This window comes from Camellia sinensis, chromosome 9 (assembly GCF_055761805.1).
Source record: "Camellia sinensis isolate YWXY chromosome 9, ASM5576180v1, whole genome shotgun sequence".
Taxonomy (NCBI): Eukaryota; Viridiplantae; Streptophyta; class Magnoliopsida; order Ericales; family Theaceae; genus Camellia; species Camellia sinensis.
The window spans coordinates 128,426,558-128,433,584 of record NC_138969.1 but is presented as its reverse complement, the minus strand read 5'-3'; positions in this window follow the sequence as shown (position 1 = coordinate 128,433,584).

Below are 7,027 nucleotides of genomic sequence, written 5' to 3'. Positions count from 1 at the left end.
AGACTCTGACAAACATGCAAGAGAAATAAGATATGCGCCCGAAGGCAGGGGGCAAAATGCAAGACAATGCATGAAGCCGGACACAACTTATGATCATGCAAAGAAAGCTGTAATGAAGCACACATGCGACAGTTTTAAGCTAGTGTACACCGAACTACACTACAATGCAGAAAGGATGTAAGAGAATTATGCAATTCTCAATACGTCTCACTTGGAGGATACAATACCTGTGCGGCTCGTCTGGTTGCACCAACCTCAAATGAACCGTACATACAATATCGTGCCTGAAAAGAAAACAAACTTAACAGGTACAATATTGTTAACAACATGCATAACAATGCAGAAATGGATGCAAAATGATATGCAATATATACAAAACAATGTATAAATAATGCAAATGAAGATGCAATGCAATTGAAACAATGCAAACTATATGCAAAGTAATTGAATCACGATCCAATCACGAGTGGTTCGAAACCACACCTATGTCAAATAGATTGATGGAGGTAACAAGTCTGTCTACCATAGAACGGTCAACTGAACTATGAGCATTGTAGACAGACACAAGAACAAGTATTGGGGGGGATTGACATAAGTGGGGAAACAACCCGCTGGAGAAAGGACAATGATCCTAATGCCGGATGCAAAAATTACACTACAATGTAATATATATATGGATATGCTGGGGAGATGAAATGGATATGGCACGCGGGCCAAACCAAATCTTGCCTAGGAAAGGCATGTACGCGTACAAGCCATGTCTAACATAGAACGGTCTACTGAACTATGTTTCGACACGAGAAGTATGGGCACATACCAGACCAAGCTCAACATGGAAAGGTGCAAGCCATAGATGGAGGCGATGTAATGAATGCATGCGATCTACGATGCAATGGAAATGGATGTAATGGATATGGCACGCGGGCCAAACCAAATCTTTCCTAGGAAAGGCATGTACGCATACGAGTCATGTCTAACACAGAAAAGGTGCCGCAACCCTCAAACCAACATACCAGCGTGGAATAGGCGCGTACACATGCAGAACTGTGCTTTAACGTGAAAAGTAAGGGCACATACCAGACCAAGCTCAACATGGAAAGGCGCAAGCCATAGGTGGAAGATGTGATGCAATGAATGCATGTAAGCTACAATGCAATGGATATGGCACGCAGGCCAAACCAAATTTTGCCTAGGAAAGACATGTACACAAAGATACAAGTGTGACACGCATGCCACACGGAATGCAAAATGAAACAAATGAGATACGCATGCCTCATAAAATGCTAAAATGATACGAGTGTGACACGCATGCCACACGGAATGAAAAATGAAACAAATGAGACACGTATGCCTCATAATGATGCAAAAATGATACAAGTGTGACACGCATGCCACATGGAATGCAAAATTTAACAAATGAGACACGCATGCCTCATAAGATGCAAAAATGATACAAGTGTGACACGCATGCCACATGGAATACAAAATTTTGAAAATTGGACTTATGCGCCACGCGAAGCCGGTTTGTATTCAAAACAATGCAATGTACTAACAAGTACAAGCAAGGTGCGCAAGATAGCACGATAGGATATATGCAAGATGCAAGTAAGATGCACAAAATAGTGCGATGCGTAAGAAAGCGCAAGTGATTTTGAAATGCACAAAACAGTGCGATGCGCTAAACAGCGCGATTGATTTGCAATGCACAAAACAGTGCGACGCGCTAAACAGCGCGATTGATTTTGAAATGCACAAAACAGTGCGATGCGCTAAACAGCGCGATTGATTTGCAATGCACAAAATAGTGCGATGCGCTAAACAGCGCGATTGAAATGCAATGCACAAAACAGTGCGATGGTTTTTGAAGTGCACAAGACAGTGCGATTGAAATGCAATGCACAAAACAGTGCGATGCGGTGCGCAAAATAGCGCGAGTGATTTTGAAATGCACAAAATAGTGCGATGGATTTGCAATGCACAAAACAGTGCGATGCGGTGCGCAAAATAGCGCGAGTGATTTTTGAAATGCACAAAACAGTGCGATGGATTTGCAATGCACAAAACAGTGCGATGTGCTAAACAGCGCGTTTGAAATGCAATGCACAAAACAGTGCGATGCGGTGCGCAAAATTGCGCGAACAATTTTGAAAAGCACAAGACAGTGCGAGCGAGATACACAGTGTAAATGCACAAGATAGTGCGAGTGAATGCATGTTCTATGCAAACGAGGCGCACAGGCCGATGAAAATGACACAAAATGAAACACGCATGCCCCATAGGATGCCAAATGATATAAATGAGTCACGCATGCCTCACAAGATGCAAAATGATGCTCAATGCGACACGTATGCCGCACGGAATGTAAAACGATGCTAAGTGTGACACGCATGCCACACGAAATGTAAAATGATGCCAAGTGTGACACGCGTGTCACACGGAATGTAAAGGGACTTAAATGCGCAACAACGCACGTGTTTCGGAATGCATGACAATGCATGGAATAAAAATGCAATGACAATGCATGAGAGATGTGCATGACAATGCAAGGGGTGTGTGTTACAACGCATGTAGTATGTGCATAACAATGCAACTGTGAGGCGCATGACAGCGCAATGTAATGCACCGAAATAGTGCGATGAACGCGTGCAACGCACATGGGGCAACTTCTGAATTTCGTAAAAGCTAAAAGGATACAAAAAGGATACACCTTGCACGAATTCGAGTACCACGCGTAGAAGACACGACCCGAGGTCACAACGGAGGCCGGTTGAGCGTCGGATATGCACTTTCTTGCACTTTCTTGAGCTATGAAGACCACAAACTACTAATATCGCCTAAACAAGGCTGTGGGAACACCACCGGCCGGAAGGGGAGGCCACCGGCTGTCCACCGGCTGCAAAATAACTCCATCGGCACAATATACTGCCGGCCGGCACAAAATATTGCCGACCGGCAAAAAGTTGCTGAGTCGGGGCAGATTCGACATTTCACTTCGGGTGTTTTAAAATAGGGCTTCCAAACCCTATTTTTCATTTCCACCACCACCGAAAACCCAAATCCTCTCCCTCTAGAGCATTTTTCTCTCCTCTTTCGCCCGTTTCTTCGCGTTCTACGCCCGTTTTGTCGTCGGATTCGCGTTTTCCTTCGCGTTTCGAACATTTTCAACCGAACACATCTTTGTTTCGGTGTCTCGTTTGCCATTCCCACCTTCTTGGGGTTTGTTCCCCTCGCTTTTCTCTTGGTTTCCGTGCCCTTTCACATCCTGGCCTTTTCGGTCATTTTTGGCCTTCCCGGGAGTTGACTTTTCGGTTGACTTTCCGTATTCTAGCCCGGTTTTCCTTCTTCCGGCTATTTTCTCACCACTTTTGACATGGCCGACGACATTCCACGCGGTGGGACTCCCCCGGATCACGAGATGGATCCCGGGGTCGAGCTCCTACCCTTGAGCGAGCGCCCGTTCGACTCGGCGACCTACCGGCCAGCGATCCATGTTCTGCCCCCCGACGGACTCCGCCAGTTTCGGAGCTTCGAGAGGCACGTGCCACCCGAGCTATTGCTGCGCGAGCCTACCTCCCACCTATCCTTCGGCGTCTCCGAGGTAACTCTCTTTCCTCTACTTTACTTTCTGCAATGTAGGGCACAAAAACTGTCGTAGCTTATTTATGCTCTTTAACTGCTTTAGCTTATATGCCGTATACCGTAGTTGACTATAAACATACACACAACTGATATTTGCTTGAAAATGACACATGCACACACACTGCACTGGCCCTGAATCACCCAAACACACTGTATTTCACTATATACATACTAGTACCCAGCATTTGCTTGAATCTGTCAAACTATGCACACATGCTATACTGTACTGAACCACCCAAAACACGCTGACGCATCACACGTATTTCACTGTAAGCACACCGGCACCCGATATTTTTTTAGATCTGTTAAACTTGTACGCATGCTACATCTGTATGCTTCGTAAAACTGCATTTTGAATGTTGTCTTGCCATTGTTATTTTCTGTTTACAGGAGGATTCCCATACCATCCGCGAGTATGGGAACACTGGCGCTCGGGAGTGGTACGACGAGCTCCCTGACGCAGTCCATCGCATAGTGGACCGGGCGGGCTTCGGCGCCTTCTGCCGAGGACTCTCCAGGCTTACCACATGCAGACCTCTCCTCGCCGCTCTGGCGGAGAGGTGGTGGGACACCACCGATTCTTTTCACTTCTCCACAGCAGGGGACATGACGATGACCCCTTACGACTTCTCGATGCTCACAGGCATCGGGGTAGGGGGTGATCCAATCCCCTTTGACATTGACATGGATGAGTGGACTGCCGCTCAGGTCCATCTACTCGGTGAGGCGCCACCTCTCGCTCGTCCAGGCTTTGTCCGGTATTCCTGGTTTGAGTTGCAGTTCCGGGTTCAGCCTACCCTCGTTGATGCAGATCCGATGACCCCGGAGGCCGAGGAGAGGTACGCTCGCGGCTTCCTCATGTTCTTATTCGGGACGACCATCTTCGCCGATCGGGCGAACACCGTGCCTCTCTGTCTTCTCAGCGCACTGGTGGACGTCCGAGACATCCTGCATTATGATTGGGGTGGTGCCGCTCTGGCCACCCTCTATGGATACATGAGCTCAGCTTCCCGCGGCAGCGGCCAGTTCCTCGGAGGCGATTGGCGGGCTTGGGAGGTACATTTCTTCTCCGCTTTTCATTTTTGCTTTTCTATCTTCGGTATTCTGTACACTGCACACACTGTAGTCTGCTTTATACCTGCTGTATATTGTACACACGGCACACACATACATTCTGCTTTACACTGACTGTACACTGTTCACACTGCACACTCTGCATAACATACCGCACAACACGCGGCTTTGTCATTTCTGCTTTACTCTATATTCTGCTTTTTCTGATAAATGCACTGGTATTTACCTTGCAGTTGTGGGTTTACGCCTACTTTCCTAGGCTCGCTCCCGTACCAGTCACAGAGACTCCTCTGGTCGTCCCCTTTTCATGACGCTTTGACGGGAGATGCACCCGGCGGGCACGAGAGACATTCGGCTTTTTCCGCCGATACTTCGACACCATTACTCCTGCCGAGGTATGTTTTACTTGCAGTTTATTTAAGCTTTGCCTTTCCACTGCATATTTCAAAGACAGTAGATAACCAACTGAGTTGCATTTTCAGATCACCTGGCAGCCTTGGGCTCCTTTGCCAGCTGTGGCGCGGGATCGGTTTGCCGGTGCCGATGAGACCTTACGTTTTTGGATCTTGTTGGAGGGCCCGGTCTGTCGGGCTTGGTACCTGGGTGAGTGTTTCTTACGCCAGACCCTAGGGTTACCTGAGCAGATAGTCCCGGTTCACCCTCCTGCGGATATGAGGGAGACCGAGAGGCTCACCACTGAGCAGATGGACGATTACACCATCGGCTGGGAGGAGACCGGCTTCAGAGGCATCGGCCACTACCGAGAGTACGTGCAGACGTACCTGATGCGACCTCTGAGCGGCGGCCGTCGAGCAGAGGGAGCTAGGTCCGCGGCGCCAGCAGCGAGGGCAGGAGCAGGAGCGGAAGCTGGATCTTCGAGGAGGGCCCGAGTCCGTGGCAGGGGCGGAGCTCTAGGAGGACGGGGGGCTGGTTGGCCCGCCCTGCCTGCTGCATTGACTTTCCGGGGGCAGGGTGGGGCGACCTATCAGATCCCCTTCGCCCCTCCGCCAGCTGATCACGAGTTCGTCGGTGTCCCCGACTTACCTCCGGTATGTATTACTGCATTTTTGTACCGTCATTTCAATTCAGTTTATTTGATATTCCACAGAATATTGATGCATCTGATATTTTTGCAGGCTTCTTCTGCGTACACCCGGTAGTCATTGGAGATGAATGCCTCCATGATGAGGATTCTCCAGCGGACCTTTGATCTCCTGGCCCTCTACAGCATTCCGGTATGTTCTTCTGACCACGGCCTCAAACCATTCATATACTGCTTCACATAACCTGATGCATGGCACAACACCCGATACACTGATCTCACAACATCTGACACACTGCATCCTGCACTGTGAAACTGCTCACAGCATCTACACACTGTACTCATACACTGCATTCTGCACTGACAAACTGCTCACGGCATACACACATGTACTCATACACTGCATTCTACACCGTTAAACTATCCACAGTATACACATACTGTACTCATACACAGCATTCTGCACCGTTAAACTGTCCACAGTATACTGATGCATTTCCCTTTTTATGTACTTTTTTCAGCCTCCCTTCCAGATTCCTATGGCAGGAGGTGCTCCAGCTGGACCTTCCGTCCCTGCCCGGGGGAGAGATGAGGAGGGTAGAGCATTCCCCCGCACGAAGGTTGGGCGCACTCATATCGGGAGTAGCTCGCGAGCTCCAGTCCCGGATGATGATGATGACGAGGAGTCAGAGGCGGAGGCAGAGGGGGAGTCCGAGTCATCGGAGGAGGAGACCGGAGGCGGTTCTAGCTCGGGCTCTGACGACGATGCTGATGACGCTCCTGGACCCTCGTCCAGGAAGAGGACCAGGACCGATTGATGGCCCCCGGAGTCGCTTGACATTGGTTTTTGTTGTTTTTCTTCTTTCTTGTACTTTTCCTTTTTGATAGTCAGGATACTTTGTACTGCCGCAGGCAGATTTTGTTTTCCTTAAAACTTTGTACTTGAAAAAGATTATGAAATGAACAGATATTTTTTGCTTAAAAGGTGTTACATTTACATATCTTATGTATTGCATCGCATCCCATCATGTTACACTTCAATGTAAATGGAATATGATCTGTGGTCTGAAAATGAACACTTGCACTGTAATAATCAGATAACTAAACAGCCAACAGCAAAACAGCCCAAGCAGCCCACTGCCTGATTCTGGACACACAACCCTTACCCTGTTGGGGATTGATCTGCATACAGCCCAAAACACAGCATTCGGTTCATTCTGCACACAGCAAACTTTAAACAAAACAGCCCAATCTGACAAGACGGAGCTCAAA